The following is a 21,128-nucleotide window of genomic DNA, read 5'->3' on the forward strand; positions in this document are numbered from 1 at the left end:
TTTGTAGACTTCATTTGAATTTCAAAGTTCATATTGTATTCAATTTAGTCCTTATCTTCACCCAACATAAAAAAAATTCACAATCATTTGTTTAACTTAATAATCAAACGTTATAGAAATAATTATGAACAATTTATCAAATACTTTGTTCATTTCACCCGTAATTAAATGTTGCTTATTTTTTTACGCTTGTCCTAGAAATTAAAGATTGGGGACTTAAATGTTGGAGAAAGTTACCGAAATAAAAATCATTAGTGGTGAAGAAGGAAGAGTTTGAGAAAAACAAGGTATATATGTTGTGAGGATGGGAAGTAAGTTTCAGACATTGAAGTATCAGCGGTCGGCAATGGTAACCTTTGAGAACATACCATGACGCTACTTTGTGTATACCCAAGAAAACTAAAAAAAACCTATCAGGTTCTAGCATCTCTTCTTCATTCACCTAACCAGCTAAAACGACATTGCATCAATGGCGATTTGACCGAGAAAATGCTATAAAAGGGCGGTTTGCAGACACCGGTTCGACACAAAAGGAGCGAAAACTATGACTTCTTGGGTTCCGACATTCGTTTATGTCTGTCTTGTTCCCTGCAGCATTGGTAGAGGTAAGATCCGGCATTACCACTTCTCTGTAAGTAAATTCGGTTCCACGGTGGTTCGTAGCCGTATACTCGTTTATGTCGGTTCCGTTTCCGGTGGAAATCATGCGGTCTGTTGGTAGGATACCGTATGGTTTCGGGAATAGGGATCCGATCGTACCGTTGAAGAACATGTCAATGGGACAGTTATGTTTATTGAACATTTTATTTTGTTGGGTCTGTTCAGGTGGTCTTGAAAATGCAACAAAGCTTTGTACGTCGAAGACGATCGTGACGGTGAACGGAAAGTTTCGGGGCCGACTCTTTATGCTCGATGAGGGCGACAATGTTCTAGTGAGGGTCACAATCATGTTCAATACAATGTGACGATCCACTGGTAAGCAAGTTCATCACAGGAGTCCTATAATTAATGTGTCTAAAATTGCAGCTTGAGCTTGAGATTGCAGGCATGGGGTCCGGCAGCTTCGAACCGGTTGGTTGACGGACCGGCATATTAACAGGTCAAAGAGGGACACTCCTTGGCATGCACATATTTTGGCTGAGAGCAACCGTGCATGGTGCCATTGTTATCTTGCCAAAAAAAGGTGTCCCTTATCCGTTTCCGAAACCCGACAAGGAAAAGGTCATCGTATTAGGTGAGTTTCGGACTTTCCGGCACCTCGAAGCTTGTTTTTGCCTGCATGGATTGTGTTCACGAGACTAATATGTTGATATTTACAGGGGAATGGTGGAAAGCAGATACCGAAGCAGTGGTGAGCCAGGCTATGCAAACCGGTTGCCTCGAATATCAGATGCACACATGATTAACGGCCATCCGGGGCCAGTTCCTAATGTTCTTCTGATGGTAATAGCTTTGGACTATATATTATCTTGTTTTATGTTCGATCATGCTCGTAAAAATCGCAATTTCTTTCTATCGGAAAATCGGAAACCGTGTCGAAAACCATTTGGTCTAAGGGAAGAAAGGACTTAAAACTAGCATATAAGAACAGTGCTAATCATCTAAGGGTTGTATCCTTCGGTGAATGCAGATACATACTTTACATGTCGAGACCGAAAAGACCTATTTGATTCGAGTAAACGCGGCTGTGAATGACGAACTCTTCTTCAAGATTGCACACCACAATCTGACCGTGGTCGAAGTAGACGCCTCATACACGAAACCGTATACCACCGATACATTTCTTGGTCGGGACAAACCACAACTGCACTTCTTAAAGCAGATCAGGGCATTGGCAAGTATTTGATAGCCATATCTCCATTCATGGACACCATTGTCGCAGTGATAACGTGACCGGAGTGGATACTTACGCTACAAACGCACCCTCGCCTCTACGCCAACTACCTTGTCAGCATTCCTTCCGTAAATGCAACGCGGTGAGTCAGTTTTTCTGATTCACTTCGAGCCTTAATTCGAAAGAATATCCGGCCACGTTCCTTTAATAGTGGACCATTCACTATTTTCACCATCGGTGTCGGGGATTAACCCTTGTGCCACATGCTTCAACAGTAGCCGAGCTGTAGCGTCAATTAACAACATCTCTTTCGTCATGCCAACTACAGCTCCTTCAAGCACATTACTATGGAATAAACGGAGTTTTCACGATGATTTCCCGGGAAAGCCGTTAATACGTTCAACTATACGGTACTCCACCATCCAATCTACAAACAATAATGGCACCAAGGTGTACAGACTGGCCTATAATTCAACAGTTCAGCTAGTGATCCAAGGGAACAACATAGTAGCACCCGAGAGCCATCCAACACATCTCCATGGATTCAACTTCTTCGTAGTCGGTAGAGGGGTCGGAAACTTCGATCCGGAAAAGGATCCATCGGAATTCAATCTCATCGATCCAGTCGAGCGGAACACGGTAAGTGTACCGACTTCAGGGTGGACTGTAATCAGATTCAGAGCAGATAACCAGGTAAATACAATCAAATCTTATCGACGAAAAAAAAAATTGCATCCTATATTTCTTCTACAGCAAGCAATGCCTTCTTCATAAACTTTTCAACTTTAACAAGAAGCAAACCGAAAATTTCTTACAAGGAACACATGTTCAAGTTCCAAATTATGTTACGGTCTGTCGATTTAGGGATCTGGTTTTTTCATTGCCATCTGGAAGTTCATACAACATGGGGGCTTAAGATGGCATTCTTGGTGGAGAACGGGGAAGGCCCGGACGAGTCGATCGAACCGCCTCCTAGCGATCTTCCGAAATGCTAAACGACGTTTGAGACAGCTTTGAGAATCAAAGTTTGAGGATTGTAGGGAGGAGAATCAGCTAATAAAGAGCAGATGATCAAAGTTTGAGGGTTTTTCTTTATATCTATATATATATATATAATATATATATATATATATCTATATATACACGCACACACACACACTTTGAGTGTATGTAATGGAAGTCATATATAAGTAGTATCAGAGTTGTAATCAAAATTTATGGTGAATGAGGGCTTTGGGGAACTTGGAATTTTTCATTATCTGATTTATATATTATAATTATTAAGAAACGTGTTGTGTACAAATCAGGTACTTGAATTTTTTAATTGTACAATTGGTATCTACCTTTTTTTGTGCGATTTGGCATGAAATTTTATTTTATTTTTGGTGCAATTAGGTATACGTTTTTTGGCACGAATTTTTTTTGGGTGCAATTAGGGGTCTATAATTTATCATGTTTAAAATTGTAAGTATGACCAATCAAAAGTGAATATGTGCAATTAAAAAGATGGTAGGTCGAAAGGTACAGATGTAATTGAGGGCATTTCTATCCTTACATACTTTCTAGGCCTGTAATGAACTGAACGTTCAGCGAACCGTTCGTGAATCGTGCGGCGAGAAGTTCGTTTGTGTGGTTTATTATTAAATGACGAACGAACAAATTTTTTGTTCGTTAATTAAATGACACGAACAGCATTTACGTTCGTGAACGTTCGATTATGTTCGTTCGGTTATGTTTGTTTATGTTCGTCGATTGTAGTTTATGTTCATTCATTTATGTTTAACTCAATCTTCTTAAATCAATTTTGGTGGACCAATTGTAAGTACCTTAAAAATATTAATTAATCTGATATTCTGATGACCAACTCCATACAATTTGTAAGTACCTTAAAAATATTAATTAATCTGATATTCTGATGACCAACTCCATAATTAACCCAATTTTATTTGGAGATTAAATCCAATATGTTAACCTGTGAGGCACATCGCACCTATTATTTCCCCTTTTTCCCCAAACCCTAGTGTTCACTAGAGAGTGGAGACGATCGCTGAAAGCTTCAAAACAAGTATATTATAGTGCAATATGAAGTTTTACAGGTCTGTTTTCATCTCTTTCTCTGTTTATTTGACTTCATAGTTGATATGTAAAGTTATTGCAGGTATCTTCACATCTAAAACTCAAAAAAACATCATACTTCTTTCTAGAAATAGATGGGAAGATAAAGGTAACAATCGGAAGTATATGAGCATCAATAAAGAGAAAAATATATAGAATTTGCCAGAAAACAAAACAAAGATTTCTATGCAATTTCTGAAAAGAGTGTAATAGCGAAAAATGATTGTTCATATGTAATCATGGACCACTAAGATAAATGTTATAGCGTTAAAAAAGTTGTGTGAATAATTAATATCTTTAAAAGATCGATCAAAATATTTGATATCTTCAAACATTTCATCACTGCTAATAAACGCTTACGCTATTTATCACTGTAGATTTGGTTATTTGCATTGTCGACTATTTTTCATGAAAGAACAATGGAAGGTAGGGTCTCCAACGTTTATGTTCGTTTATGTTCGTGTTCATTTATGTTCGTGTTCGTTTATGTTCGTGTTCGTTTATGTTCGTTATTTATTAAATGAACGAACATGAACATATTATTCCTTAATAAACGAACATGAACAAAAAAAAATTTTGTTCGTTTATGTTCGTGTTCGTTTATATTCGTCTATTTATTAAATGAACGAACATGAACATACCTCCGTTCGTGTGCGTTCGGTTCGTTTACAGGCCTATACTTTTCTTTTAGTGTTAATATCGAAAACATCTGATCTAATCCCGACATATCTATACCTACGATAACACGAATTTGGTGTTGCAATCCAACAACATAATTTTATATTTCAAAGTCTTCAATGATGTTATTATCATGATCGAGAAAAATAATTTGGATGCTCTAATACTAATTTACTAGAATATACGTCGACAACGATAAGTAGAAACAAACGCAAAATAAAAGAGACACCAAAGTTTTACGTAAAAATTCTTGACGAGAAAATTATGAGTAAAAGAGAAGAATTTTCACCAATTTCAAAAATAAAAGAATACAAGAAAATTGCTGAAATTCAGTTAACGTTTAACTTTAATACTTAGTATTTGTTGTTGAAATAATCACTTGATTATTAATGAAATTTAATTAATAAAAATTTACTTAAATTAAAGTTTTTAATTTTAATCGATAAACAATAGTAGAGGTATGATTGAAATAAAATTTAGGTACAAAAAAATTAATAAAACCCTAATAAATGAATTTTAAAGTATTTAATTAACATATAAATTTATTAATAGTTAAATATAGCTGACTCAAGTTTTTAAATAATCATATAATTATAACATGTATAGACAAATTAGCATATCTAAGTGAGAGTTGCGCATAGGTCAATACTTTTTATAGTGCCCTTTTCTTTTAGGATTATCATTGCAACTTTATGAACATTTGGTGTAAAAAATAAATAATAATAATAATAATATGATTATATAAGAAAAAAATAAAATTCAATTAAATATTAAAAAATATAGATATAATTAATAAACATCATCGATAACATGATAACAATTATAATAAATTATGAGTGATAATCATTTTATTATAGACTGATATTATTATTCTTCTAAATAAATGAAAAGGATGTTGTGAAGAAATGAGGCACGAATTAACTTATCTCGATAATTAAATAAATCTTTGTTGTTTCTTAAGGTCACAGGTTCGAACAAGAGGAAGAGATGAAAAAAATAAAAAAATGCGTTGTTTCTTTTTGGGTTTGAATCCGAACAGAGAGTTTGTAAGGTGTGTGTTATCAATAATTAAGAAAAATTATGAATAAATAGAGCGGAATGATTACAAGGTAGTATTTGTTAGAAGTTTATTAAGAAAAATTATGAATAAATAGAGTGGATGATTACAATGTAGTATTTGTTCAGAAGTTTTCTTAGTTGTTACCAACACAAAACCTGTAGATAGGGATATGCATGTGTTGGGTCGGGTCAGATTTTCATCAATCTAACCGAATCAAAAATAAAAACCCTCCACCCGAAGTTCGACCCGACCCGAGTTTAGAGGCGACTTCACCCGACCGAAATCAACTCAATTTTTTGAGATAAACTCAAATCTGACCTGATCTTGATCGAAATATATAGATTATTTATTTAAAAAATAAGAATCTAATTGGAAAAATAATATATAGAAATATTATTATAATTATTCCTGATTATATAAGATGATCAATCCACTATTTTTAACTCTAAATTCAAACCCGACCCAAACATTTTTAAAAATTTGATCTCACTCGACCCAAACCGATTTTTTTACTTCAATTTATTTTCTCAATTTTCTTCCACATTTCCCATTTGATCAAATATGTTTCTTCCTTCCAAAGAAAACCCATCTTCCCACTGTTTTTCCACCAGTTTTTAAGTATCCAAAGAATCAATCCTTTTCTTCCCCATTTATTTTACTCAACTGGGTCTCTTCACCTCTATCCACCATCTTCACTGCCATTGTTTTTAGTATAAATTCCAAAGTCCCAAGCTTTATTGTTTTACTGTTCTCCAAACAGCTTCAACTTCTTGTCATATTATTAATAAAAAAAACCCAGATTCTCTTGTCTTGTTCTTTGTCAAAATCCTCTTGATTCTTCAAAGATTGTCTTTTTAGATTCTTCGGGGGGAAAAGATTGATTCTTGATTCCCAGGTAAAATTATTCTCATTTCATCTCCAACATGAAAACCATTGCCCAAAGCTAAAGATTGTTTCGTCTTTTTATGTCATAACTTGTCGACCATGGAAGCTTTGTTTTCGACTTCATTTATGGAAAATTTTGGTTGGCTTGATGATCATCAAGAGAACCAAACCACATATTGGACCATAGAAGAAAACAAAAGATTTGAACATGCTTTAGCCATCTACGGTGATGATGTTCCTGATAGATGGATCAGAGTTGCAGAGATGATACCTGGGAAAACTGTCTCTGATGTGATGAAACAGTACAGGGAATTGGAGGAAGATGTTTTCGATATCGAGGCCGGCCGAGTTCCGATCCCGGGCTATCTCGGCTCGCCTTTCGGATCGGAATTGGTGGTTAACCATGATCTCGATGGTTATAGTAAGAGGGCTAATGGTGCTAGAGGCCATGATCATGAAAGGAAGAAAGGTGTCCCTTGGACTGAAGAAGAACACAGGTGATTTTTCTTCATAAACCAACTTAGGGATTCTTTCATCAGTTTTCTTGGTTTGCAAGTAAACTTTATGTTAAAAAAATTAGGTATCTAATTGAATTTAAGAACAAGTTTTATTGAATTGTATATTTAACAATGGTTTTCTTTGATTTTGGCATATGAAGGAGGTTTCTAATGGGACTTGTGAAGTATGGTAAAGGGGATTGGAGAAACATCTCAAGGAACTTTGTGGTGTCCAAAACACCGACACAAGTTGCAAGCCATGCTCAAAAGTACTTCCAGAGGCAGCTATCGGGTTCGAAAGATAAGCGGAGACCGAGCATCCACGACATTACGGTTCTCAATCTCACCGGCAGCACTGTGTTTTCGATCGACCGTAAGCTGCCTTCGGTAAAACCAGTCCAATGTTCTTGCATTGCAGCAGAAGCTGACTAGTATGTCAAAAGCTGCAGGCCTTAATTGGAACGACCCCAATGCTGGATTGGCTTCGGTGAATGGCAACCGGTTTACGTCCTCGAACGGAGATCTATACGGCAGTTCTTATCATGGAGCTCTTATCAAACCCCAAAGCTCAGTGTTCTAAAAATGTACAAGGCAATTATTCTCTGTTGTACTCGAAAACATTTCAGTTTCATGATGTTAAATGGTTTGCTTGTTCCACAATGGTGAATGAAAACCAGTGTACTGTAAATTCATAATAATACGATATTCGGTTCTTAAAAACCGGTGTTCGGAGAACGAATCAAAGGAAAGAAAGAAAAGAACCATCTCAGAGCCTTAAATATTTTTTGTGTCTGCAGTTCTTTGACAGGGGAAAGCCTTGTTGCATGATGATGACATGAAACCAAACCTCGTGAGGCCACAAACCGAGACACGACCGGACTCGTTCGAGGCGGGATCGATGATCCGTTACTGATACAATCAAACGGTACTAACAGGCTGACTCATTTGGCACTGCAATTGGAAATTCCTTCGGCATTTCTGATGCTTGCTTTTTGTTTTAGGGACCCCTTGCCATTTTTCACATTTTGTGGACTCAGTATGGCCAACTTGACTCACCTTTGATTGCCATCACTTAGTAGAAGCCGAGTAGCATTCCACTTGATTTCAGCATCACATACTTTCAACCTTTTACATAATATAGAAAGATGCTTTTTCAACATGAACATCTACATGCATGCATATATAATACCTCAAATATCAGGTCAGTGACTATATGAAAGGATTTTTAAAAAATTGGAGGATTAAATTGAATAAATGGTAAAGTATAAGAAAATGATTTAGAAATTTGTTTAAGACCAATTAGTAAGAATGGAATAATGAAAGGGTATTTTGGTCCTTTAGAGGGAAATGTATTTAAAATTCATTTTTAATTAGGGTACTAAAGAAAGGGAAAAAAGGAAAGTTGAAAAATACACTAAGTTATCTTCTCTTTTCTTCCCATGGCAATGCTCTCCTCCCAGCCAAAGATCATAATCAAGCTCCCGAGTCAAGCAAGAAAAAAGGAAGGATAAGGTTGTCGAGTAGTTGGACGTCATTACATCATATTAGGGAGATATATCAGGTGAGTGCATTTATTGTAATTATATGGGATGAGGAATACTCGCAATGAGGCAACCTCTAATGTTATAATTTAATATATGTTTTACAGTATTTGATATATTTTATAATGTGTATGGAAATGATATATTAATAAGTTTAGATTATAAACTGCTCTATAATGAAAGTTAAATGCATAATGGTGCGTTTTTTGCAGAAATGTACCACTAATGCAAGTTAAATGCTAAATGTGCTTTTTTGACAGAAAGATTGAAAGATGTCACTAATGCAAGTTAAATGCATAATGGTGCATTTTTTGCATAAATGTGCCACTAATGCAAGTTAAATGCATAAAGGTGCATTTTTTGCATAAATGTGCACTAATGCGAGTTAAATGCATATCAGTGCATTTTGGTAGAAAGGTGTCACTAATGACAGTTAAATGTATAACGGTGCATTTTAGCATAAAAGATGTCACTCATGGTGTAACTAGAAAAAAGGTTTTAAATGATTCTCATGAAGTACGAATTATCTCGGATTTTGATAGTCATGATGGTTATGTATGAATTGTAGTTCGTTTACAGTATTATGTCTCACTAAGTAAATACTTAACTTGTTATTTCATGCGTAGGTAAAAGCAAAGACGAGTAAGGGGTGTTGCAGGAACTATCATCAATCTAAGGTTGACTCATCATTAAGAGTAGGACATTCATGTTTATTTTGAAAATTTGCTAGCATGTAATCGAATTTAAGAAAAAATGCTCTGGGATATATTTAAAGTGATAATTTTGATAATTATTTAACGAATGTTTTATTATTTTACAAAATGTTTTGTTTGTTTTCGAAACAAAATTTTATGGGTTTTACAAATAAGTAAATGTTTTAAAAGTCATGTGACACCTATGACTTGTGTACGGAAACGTATTCAGCATAAAAAAATGTTTTTAAAAGTCATTCTTCCATTCTTACTAATTGGTCTTAAACAAAATTTCTAAATCACTTTCTTATACTTTACCATTTATTCAATTTAATCCTCCAATTTTTTAAATACTTTCAATATAGTCACTGACCTGATATTTGGGGTATTATAATATATGCATGTATGCATGCCACATATCCAATTAGCATGGTACCTTCTTTTATGTCTTTTTGTTCATATTACTTCAAATTTTCGTTTTTATTAAAGTAATTGTGTCGACAAAGACGGATGAAACATTAGGGATCTACTTATAAAAGAAAATAAAAATCTAAGAATATAATCTTTTAGATATAAGTGTCGGTATTCAGTTTTTTAATCAACTAATTTAAATTAGATATCATAGAGATTATGATCTTTCAATCTATTTTCTTTATTCACAACGTCAAAATTTTTACACGATAATACGAAATACCATAAAAGCCATTAACAAATCTTTTAGAAATAGAATATATTCAAAATAAGCAATAAACCCTTAAACTTGAATACGAATAATATAAATTATTGCTGGTGATGCAACCATGATGAAATGACTTAGTGCCCTATGTCACATTGCATGGTAAATCTATCATTTTTTATGCCACACAGTAAACTTTTTTTGGCTTAAATAAAAACAAGTCCCTAAATTATACTTAAAAAATTAAATTTTGGTACATAAAGTTAAGAATAGGTGTCTAATATTTTCTGTTACAAACCGTTAAAGAAAAACCGTTAAGCGACGTCACGTTCATTTTGTAAGGCTTAATACAAAATATGGACGTGACACGTGCCATTTAAGGGTCTTTTTAATGGTGGGCACCTAAAAGTGTAACGGAGAAAACTTAGGCACCTATTTTAGCGAAAAATTCTTTAGGCTCCAAATATTAATTTGAATATAATTTAGACACTTATTTTGAATATTTATTTAAAAAATTAAAAATATAAACGTGACACATGTCAATTAACGATTTATTTGACTGTAATACCTAAAAATATAATAGAAAACTTTAGATATTTATTTTTAAAAATAAATTAAACATCGAAAATCAATTTTAATATAATTAGGTACTTGTTTTTATTAAGCCATCTTATATGTGGTAAATTATCTATTTACTGACTAAATTGCGAGACGTATTTTATTTGATCATTAAATATTTTTTTATTAATTAAGACATTAACATTAAAAGTATATCAACTAAGTCATTGACCTTAAAGTACTTAACAATAATAATGGCATATTCCATTTTGAATTGGGATAATAACAATTTTAGTCATCTATATTCACACTTCAATTTGGTCATGATTCTTAATAATCGGATATTGAATCAGTGTGATAAATTGATAGAATTTATAAATATTTAAAATTAATTTATATCAAATTAGGATCCCACTGAAATCACATTCCATGCAATCACCTTTCATAGGAATTGTAACACGAAAAATTATCGAACACTGACTTTATGTAACACATTAATAAAATAATTGTATTATATGATTAACAATTCAAGTGTAGTTATCAACAACTCGTCCTTCTAGCTAGCGGAATAAGATATTAGGTCCTTTAATATAATGTCTAGGATTTAAACCATGTCCTGGGAACCGAACAAATTAGATGGAGATAGTTGTTTCCATAGTGAGCATCTATAGTACTTAATTTAGATTAGTCAGTCAATAAATCGAATATCGATGATTATATAAAAATCAATTCCATGTGGTGTAGGTAAGAGTATTTGCTACTAACCTTTTAGTAATGGGTTCAAATTCCATGGACTCCTAAAAATTTCTCTCGAATTTGAGATAAAAACTCGTATTCAATCCGATCTAACACAATATAACAAAAATCTTATTTTTATTTGATAAAATAAGGAACTAATTAAAAAAATTATATAGAGAGGTGTTATAACAAATATTCAGACCCGTATTTGAGTATGGGTAGGAGGGGCTAGGGATGGCAATGGGTCGGGTCGGGTTTTTGGGTCACCAGACCTGACCCGAGAAGAAAGGGTCCTCCACTCGTGACCCGACCCGACCTGAAGAAATTAAGGTTTCACCCGACCTGACCCGACCCGAATATATGACTTAGAAACCCGACCCGAAATAATTAAAAAAATATATTTTTATTCAATAAAAATAGTGTTTAATTGAAAAAAATTAAATATAGAGGGATAATATTATAATTATCCCTAAATATAGGTAAAATTATATATATATTTGGGTCGGGTCGGGTCAGATTTTTCCACCCTAAACCCGACCCGACCCAAACAATGCATTAAAAAAACCTACTCGATCGGGTCAGAACTCATCAGGTTCAGATTGAGTTGCCATCCCTAAGAGGGGCACCAGGCCGGGGCCCAAAATTGTGAAGTTATATAATTAAACAAAAAAATTATTTATTTATTCACCTATTATTTTTTGTCATCTAATTATTTTTTTTTCAAAATCATACTTAACGTTATATTTTATTTAATGTTTAGTTATTCATCTTTAAAAAATTATCAACGATATTATTTTTATTTAATTTTTAGTTATCCATCATTAAAAATTATTAGTGATATTGATGTGATATTTTTAAATTATTTTCACTTTCTATTTAATTATTCTTTTATTATTTTTTTACAAGATAGAGCAGGTTGAAATTGAACCAAGGCCCTCTTAAAAAGGGTCATGCCTATTTTATGGGTAGTGGTGTGTTTAATAGAAAGTCTTTATATTTTCTTTTTAAATTTGATGTATTTATTATAGTTTATTAAACGTAATAAAGAAAACAATTTACAAATAAATTTATTTATCTTTTCTTGTTCTTACGATTCAACTTTTCTCGATACTTATTATTAGGGGCCTAATTTTTATGTTTGTCTCTGGCTACTAAATCTCAGAAACGAGCCTACAAATATTCTTAGATATATAGAAGAAAAGTATATTATATCACGAGGGAGAGATTTTTCACCCTCTACAACTATTATCTAACCCTAACAAAAAGAAATAGTCCTATCAATTGAACCGGATCAAAATTTATTCGATTTTAGATAAATTATCATCCCTAATTATAAATAGAACAAATTAAATTAAATCAAGGAGAAAATCCAACCTTTTTTTTCAAGTTGGGTGAGAAAAAGCACTCTTTTCCCTCTTTACTCGACACTTTGATGAAAACCTTTGAGAAAGGTTATATTACATACTTTTTGGCCATCTTTTTTCTTCTTTTTTCTCCATAAAGAAAATACAGAAATCTTAAACTTTAACAATAACCCAATGATGAACATTCAAAATCTCCATGCAGATATTAGACCTACCCATTGTATCGAGGGACGGACGCAAATTTTATATTAAGAGGGACGAATTTAAATTTAAAATTCCAACGGGACGAAAATATTTTCAATAAAAAAATACATAGAAAAAATCTAAATGTTAGTGATTTTTTTCTAGGAAGACGATTACCTTAACCCGTCCCTCTCGGTCCATCTCTGATTACATCGCATGATGTATTTGCATTTGGACCCTTCTTTTTGTACATTCTTTTGTGTCGTCAGATCTCACAAAATGATGTTAAAGTGGAGCTGATGTTATCACTTTGATGCAATTTTATATTTATATTTTCTTTGGCTTCACATGATTTTTCCATTCCTTGAATATTAATTAGATTTGAGTGTTTTTAGAGTATGTCAATGTTGACTTTTTTTAATCGAATGAGATATTAGATCAATGAATTTACAAAATTTAGGAGAATAAAAATAAATTAGTAATAAAAAATATAGAAAAATTAAAATATATGAAAAATTAAAAATTTTAGGGACACAACCGTCACTATTTGTTCCCCTCTATTCATCTAGCTTGAAGTTTTAGTTTTTTAGCAAAAGGGTATGTGAAACACTATACTTTTTTTTAAATAAGGTGGCCCTTATTATTTTTTTCTTCAATGTGACCCTCTAGCTCGATAAAAGAACCTAATATGACCATTTCACCAATTTTTCTGTCATTAACCAACGTTCTCCTTGCTGATGTGGCATCTCAAATAGGTCAACGTCCTTCGTTTAATGTTGAGTGGGAGCCTTTTGAGTTCATAAACCCAAAAGGTGTCCGGTCAATATTAAATGGAAGGCCCAATCAACACTAAAAAAAAACAGAGGTGTTGACTTGTATGATGTCACATCGGCATGAATTAACGGAGGGTGTTGGTTAATGACAGAAAACGTTGGTTAAAGGTAGAGGTGGGTATATGGGCTAAGGTTCACGGCTACCCGTTTAACCCGCGACCCGTGCGGTTTTGGACACCAAAAGTTGAAACTCGTTTAAATTGTGGGATGTTTAGGTCGGACCGTTAAACCCGCAGGTTTAATGGGTATAACCGCGGGTAGCCCGCGAAGCCCGCCTAATTTAAAATTTATAAAATTTTAGAGAAAATAAACTTAAAGAATTTTATAGAAAAAGAAAATAAATTACCTATAAATATGATATTACTCATAACCATTGTAGTTCTTAAATTTATTAGAGCATTTGTCATAATTCTATCGCTGCTTGATATTTTTTTTCATTTACAATGTATCAAATTATTCTTCATTTTAAAAAATAAAATATTTATATAATATTTTAGTCTTATAAAATTTACATCATTATCACTTTGGTATTTAAAGATTTTTTTATTTAATTTTGACCTTTATTTTTTTCATTAAGTATGTTATCCATTTCATTCTTTAATTATAAAAAGTCACGTGATATTTTAATAATATATCACATGACACGTAATATTTGGATTAAAAATAAGAAAGAAAGTAAAAGAAAAAAATTGAAAACATATTTGTTGAATTTTTATGTTTGAATTTATGCTTGCAGACACTTCTGTGTCTTCATATTATAGCATTAATAATTGTGTTTTATAAAAGTATATTGTGGTTATTATTTTATTTGTTTTCAATTTGGTGATATAAGTGAATATTGTTTTTTTTAATTTGAGTTTAAGTAATTATATCGTTATATATATATATATATATTAATGATTAAAAATAAAAAAAAATATTTTTTTATAATCATTTATGACTATTTAAAATAAAATTTAAATATTATTTATTTTTTTGATGGTGCTACCTTCCTTTTCAAGTTACTAAATCATTTTTAAAGGTGTAACAAGTATAGCATTATTTTTTATTACATTTAAAGCATTAATTTTTTTAAACGGGCCGTGGGTAAGCCTGTTTAACCAGCGAGTTAAATGGACGGGCCTTAGAATTCAAAACCGTTTATGCATGCGGGCTTTTTAAACCGCTCCGTTTAAGCCTGCATCGTCAAAACTCGCGAGCTAAACGCACGGGTAGCCCGTATACCCACCTCTAATTAAAGGGTTACATTGAGTTTTTTTTAATTGGAGGGTCACATTAAGAAAAAAATAAGACGAGTGTAACATTGATTTTTTTATTAAAAGAAGTACAGGAGTTTCGTATACTTTTACCTAATTTTTCCTTATATAAAAATAATATAAATATTGTAATATTATTCATGAACAAACCCAAACTATACATTTTTCAAACCCAAACAAAGTAATAAATCCAACCCAAACTTCATTAACATAAAATATATTAAATAAAATAAGCTATCATAATATTTATTAATTGGTTAATTCAAATAAAATATTAAAAGAGTCTATTATAAAATAATTATTTAATTTAATATATTTTGCTCATAATACTATTAAATTTTAAATGCTTTTTACAATTTGTTTTTGATAAATTACGAATTTAGTATATGAACTATCAATTTTGATCCGTTTAATACATAAACTTTTAGTTTTTCAAAATCATACCTAACGTTTAGTTTTCATTTCAATTTATTATTCCGTCGTTAAAAACTTAACGTGTTTTGTACCTAAACTATCATTTAGTTCGTTTTAATACCTAAACTTTCAAATTTTTTCAAAACTTCACGTTAAATTTTGAATGGGGGTATTAAATGAAACAAACTCTATAGTTTTTAACGATAGGATACTAAAATAAAACAAAAACTAAACTTTAAATATATATTTGAAAAAAAAATTAAAAATTAAAATACTAAAATAAACCAAAATTGATAATTTAAATACTAACGCATAATTTATCAATTTTTTTTTTACTTCATACCGTAAAATGAATACGATACCTACAGATAGAGTGTACCCTAACCAAACATTATGTCATTCTGATTCAAGTTTGATAGTTTAAATATTTAAATTTTCTAGATTTTACAAATTTTAAAAATATTGAAAAAAATATTATTATATTCTTTTTTTATTAATTTAAGGTAAATACGAGATAATATTTTAAAATAAAACTCTCGACCCTTTGACATTGAAGACTCACATACATAGTATTATTAGTGTTCAAACCCGAAAACTCAAAATTCCGAAATAGTTGTCGTTCCATTTGTAATGACACTAAATATGAACAGAAATGCAAAGGTCTGTCGGTGAAAAAAAGATGGGAAAGAGCAAGAGGATGGTTGAGGTCAATTTCATGCAATGCAGACCACTTACTCCATACCCTGCCACCTGCCCCCTTCTCAATGCCATAAATAGTTTGACCTTCCAAAAACTAAGATAAGCAACAAGTTCCAACACATGGATAAGAAAAACTACATCTCATAATCTCTACTCGAATCTAGAAATTCGAAGCACGAATCAAACGATCTCAATAGTTAAAAAATTTATTATTTTTTGAGGCCTTAGATTCAGTACTGTAGATACCGAAGTACGAACGTTCACTGTCAAATAATTGAAAGTTTCTTACCCTAAACCCTAATCTAAAACCGTAAACACTAAACCTACTTGAGCCTGAAGTTACTCACACCAATGAAAAGATTACTTCAAATTGAAGCTATTTCAAGTGTCTATTACTAAATGTTGTATTCTTGTTGCATGGTAGTCCACCAGGAACAATGCAATACTACAAATGCTTTCAAAATTACAGGCCAAACACAATCTTTATTACAAGACAGTCGAGAAATGAATCGGAAAGAAAAATGATCAAACCGGAAACCCTCTAAACCGTAAGAAAGTACATAATCTGTATAAACAGAACGTGGATCGGGAAGTTCGAAAAGAAGAAGAAGAACAGATTGTATTTACAGCACCGGATCCAATGGAATAACTGTATCTGGAAAATCTGTTCTGGGTCCAGCTAGGGAGTAGTAGGCGAGTATATGAGCCGGATGTTCTTGTGGAACTTGTCCAAGTTGATTAGTCGTAATGACTCGTCTCGCGGGAATTAGCTCGATTCCAGAACGGACGAGCCATGGCTAACAGATCGCGACCTGATTGTGATGATGCTTTATATCCTTGCACCCATAAGTACCTCAAAGAAGGTAATTGTAATGCCGCATGAGCGAGTGCGCGCTCGCTGAAGCAGCAACCCCTCATCTCGAGTTTCTGCAAGCTAGGACATCCCTTGGAGAACTCCAACAGTCCGGTATCGGAGCCCCCGACATATCCCAGAAGCATCCATCTCACGTGCGGACTATATCGCCCGATATAACCGAGACCCACATCAGTCAAACCACCAGTCGGAGATAGAGTGCAAATCTTCTAAGCTTTTCACAGCCTCTCAGTAGAGCTCGTACTCCATTGTCGAGAGGCAAGTCTGTTATCCTTTCTTCTCGGTCAAGCAAAACTAGGCGAAAATCACAGAGATTTTTGGAGTAAGTCCCGATGGATTCCAACGATGCATTAGTGATGTCGGATACATAAATGGCTATATATTCCAATTCAAGGCATCCCTGAGCTAAAGCTGTTAATCCTCTATGTGAAACCGCGCCTTCTTCATCCCCCATTCCTTGCTCATCCGCTCCTCGCTCGATTCTAAGCCGCTTTAGTTTCTTACAGCTTTGAGCAAGAACTTCTAATCCTGTATCTCCAATAACATTCCTTGTCTGTCCATCAGAAACACATTTAGTAAGACGTGATCGAAAATTAAGAACGAAAGCTAACAACATGTCGTTTCTAGAACATTCCTCGGGATTTCGCATTATCCGAAATACCAGAAACCTCTTTTGGTCATTCAGCACATTCAACTACTGAAAATGTCAATGACAGATAAAATTTGTCACAAGAAATGCCAACATTCTATAACATAATGCCAAAGTTCATTCAAAACAACATTACTTGAAACACAGAAACTAATAGACAGGCCAAAGAACGAGATAAGATTCGGAATCCATGAAAACGGTGCAGCAAAACGTTAAGAAATAGTCATAGATTCGTGATCCTACCTCGAAAACTTCTAAGTTTGGGCATCGTTGAATTAACAAGCAATGATCTTCTGTGTCAAGCAACGCATAGAGAAGATCCAACTTTTTAAGCGACGATGCAAAAGGAAACACGATCGGCATTTCATGGCTCCCCATATATGTTAAGCCCAAACGGCATAGCTTCGGGGGAAACCTTACGACATTATACTTTTCTGATTGCTCGTTATTGAAAGAACCCCCACAGAATTCTTCTAAAACAGAAGCAGTACGAAAGAAGCCAACAAGATCCAGAATTTCACAATCACTAACTTTCACAGAGGTCAAGTTGCTACAATTTCGGGCAATCTGTTCAAGGCTTTGAAACTCACTTGGACAAGATCAGTCATGTAAAAGTTCAAAGTCTCGAGAACGGAGTTATTCATCGCGATCTCGTGAAGCCATTCTCCGTCCCTCTCGATAATTGCGCTCTCTTCTAGAAACAAGGTTCTTAGTTGCCTGCAGAAGCATATCAAGATTTAAAGTCAAACAATGAATTCAGTATACACTAATATAACACCAGAAGCATAACTAGCTAACTCTTTATCTTTTACTTCTTTGCAGATTCATCGAGTTCAAATACCTATGAAACCGGTTTTTTTCTGTATGAAATCTCAAATATGAACTATCTCCCGATGGACCACAGGACATGAAGTTTTATAAATGAAACATGAATTGATCGATCACACAAAGCTCGGCACTATCGGCATCCTATCGTTTATGCTGGAATACCTTGCTGCACCTCAGTATCTCATAAATATCCATGACATTCTCTAATCAACTTGAAGCATTTGAAACAAGAAGAAGAAACAATCCTCACTAGTGTTTCGAGACGAGAATGAATAAGTGCGAATTTAAGCTACGCCGCTCTCCGACACATACAAAACTCGACGCTTCACTGGATGCAGCGATCACCATACTCGTATCACATGTATAAATCCGATTCTTACACCCAGAAATTAAAAGATCTACCTCATTTTCAAACAATATAGAATCTACAAATGCTAATCCAGTCATCCAATCATATCAAATTCAGAAACAAATCATTAAGCATAGCTTATAGTAAGCAAATTCAGGAGGAAAACCTAACAGCATCAATGATTAGACTCGAATTAAAGAATGAATTTAATCGCAATTAATAAGCAAAATTAATACCATCAAGGTTACAGCTCATAACTAAGCATTAGAATTTAAAAAGGAAATTGAAAAATACCGGCACATGCTTCCATATGGAAGAGTCCATCAGTTGAAAACCCAGAGCATTTATCAAGCTTCAAAGCCTGCAAAACTCTCCCCCTAGACCGAGCCAAACCTCGAGATCCGAATCTCTAACAATCATCCTCCTAAAATGAAGCGATCTCAAGCAATCGAAGTTCTCCGCTATTTCCCGCACCCACGGCGTGACGTACCCTCCCCAATCATCGGGTATCAGATTGAACATCGCCGCCCGAGGCTTTCCCTTCAGCTTCAACGATTCCAGGAACGGAAAACGCCGCCGCAACCGATCTGTCGTCGTCGTGTAACAAACGCGATGGTTATGTGCCTGCGCCACATCGAATCGAGCTCGTACCACCTCCGGCAGACGAGCGAAATGGCGGCGCGGTCCCTCGGGTCGTGTACGTACGACAAGACGCATTCCAATACGACGTCAGACATGCCGTATTGAACGACGCCGTTCTCTGCATCTTTTTATCATTCCCTCCATCCAAGCAACCAAATCGGATCAAAACAAACGGTAACAGCTCACTTTTATGGCAGAAACGGGAACAAAAAAACCGATCTGTAATATTCCGAAGCTTCTCCTATATTCAAACGAAGAAGACTGAACCGACAGAGCTGGAATCCGAAACTGAACGGAATAAGCCCAGATACAAAACGAACCAGGTCGGTTATGTACTGGGTCGACGAGTCATGAGGAAGAAGTAGAAGAAGAAGAAGAGAAATCTCACACGTAAACTGAAGAAAGAACAGAGCTGGAAGATGGCTTTTTCTAGTAGATTGAAGCTTATCTGTGGAAACGGACGCTAGAGATTGATTTAAATATGATCCAACGGTAGAGAATGAAAGTATGAGATCAGTGCGGCTCTCAAATTTAAAAATGAAAAAATTAATGAAAGCGACGAAATGCATAATATAATCGATTTTAATAAAATATAATTAATCGGGGTGGAGTCTGACGTGGAGAGATTTGATTGGATGCATTAACTGTACGACTCTGCAGTAGATTCCTACTATCTTATGGGACAATCTTAACGGTAAGGAGTTCGATGTTAGAAAGCAGTTTGGGATAAAAGTAGTAAGTTTATGTCTTATTTAAGTAATTCATTTTTAAGTTTAAAGGATTTATATTTTTATAAAAAAATTATTTTTTTTCAATTTTACAATATATCATTATTTTATAAATTCGATTTTCACTATATGTACTATATTTTATATATTGATGATGAAATTAAAAAATCAGAAAAATAATATAATTACATATCTTTAATTAAGGATAAATATATAACATCAATCCTATTGTTTTCAAACTTGATTTTATAGAATTAATTTTTGAAAATAGGAGTTTAGTCAAGTCGAGTTAGATTTTTAAAGATAATAATAAGGTCGGGTCCAGTTCAGGATAAAAGATATCTAACCTAACTTGAATGTAAATATTAGTATAATTTACCTTTATATATTTTGGGATAATTGTTACAATATTAATCTTTCTACATTTTTTCAATTAGATCTTTATTTTACCTAATAAAAAATTGTGTCGGATTGACGTGGGTTTGTACCTAAGAATTATCAGGTTTTAGGTTGAGTGAAGTTTCTCTAAACTCATGTCGGGTTGGGTTCATGAATTTAACTGTTATCTGTGTCGTATATAAAATTTTTAAAAAATGACTTTTTTAAAAATTAATATATTTTAAAAAACATTTTTTTATAAAAATAACGTCCCCCTTCTCCCTTCCCTTTTCCACGTCAACCACTCCCACATCGACATTGTCACAGACTGCAGTGAAACCACGATTCTATCAAAGGTACTATGATGAGTTATGAAGCAGGAAAATACAGTGGGGTTATTGAAAAACTGATTGTAATTGTTGTGGGGTTGTAATTTTTAATTGTTGTGGGGTTTTAATTTCTTTATTTTGATTTTACATCAAATTGCTGGGACTTTGATTTTACAAAGCACACGGTGGTGCGGGACGATGCAAGAATGGAGTGTCGAAGGGGATCTAGGGTTTGTAATTGAAATTGAACTTGGGAGTTTGAGTTTTGGATATAGAAGATTTTAGAGATTTAAGGGATCTGGGAGACGATAAAGACGATGATTGATCA

The 21,128-nt window shown here is 33.6% G+C and overlaps 3 pseudogenes; 2 read left to right on the plus strand and 1 right to left on the minus strand.

The window, feature by feature from the left end:
- The first annotated feature begins 544 nt into the window (after positions 1-544).
- LOC120176603 lies at positions 545-2,986 on the plus strand (annotated as a pseudogene).
- A 3,206-nt stretch (positions 2,987-6,192) lies between these two features.
- Positions 6,193-7,729, plus strand: LOC120176523 (annotated as a pseudogene).
- Positions 7,730-16,522: 8,793 nt separating this feature from the next.
- Positions 16,523-19,754, minus strand: LOC120176540 (annotated as a pseudogene).
- Between the last annotated feature and the right edge of the window lie 1,374 nt (positions 19,755-21,128).

This window comes from Hibiscus syriacus, unplaced genomic scaffold (assembly GCF_006381635.1).
Source record: "Hibiscus syriacus cultivar Baekdansim isolate YM2019G1 unplaced genomic scaffold, ASM638163v2 tig00112249_pilon, whole genome shotgun sequence".
Classification (NCBI taxonomy): domain Eukaryota; kingdom Viridiplantae; phylum Streptophyta; class Magnoliopsida; order Malvales; family Malvaceae; genus Hibiscus; species Hibiscus syriacus.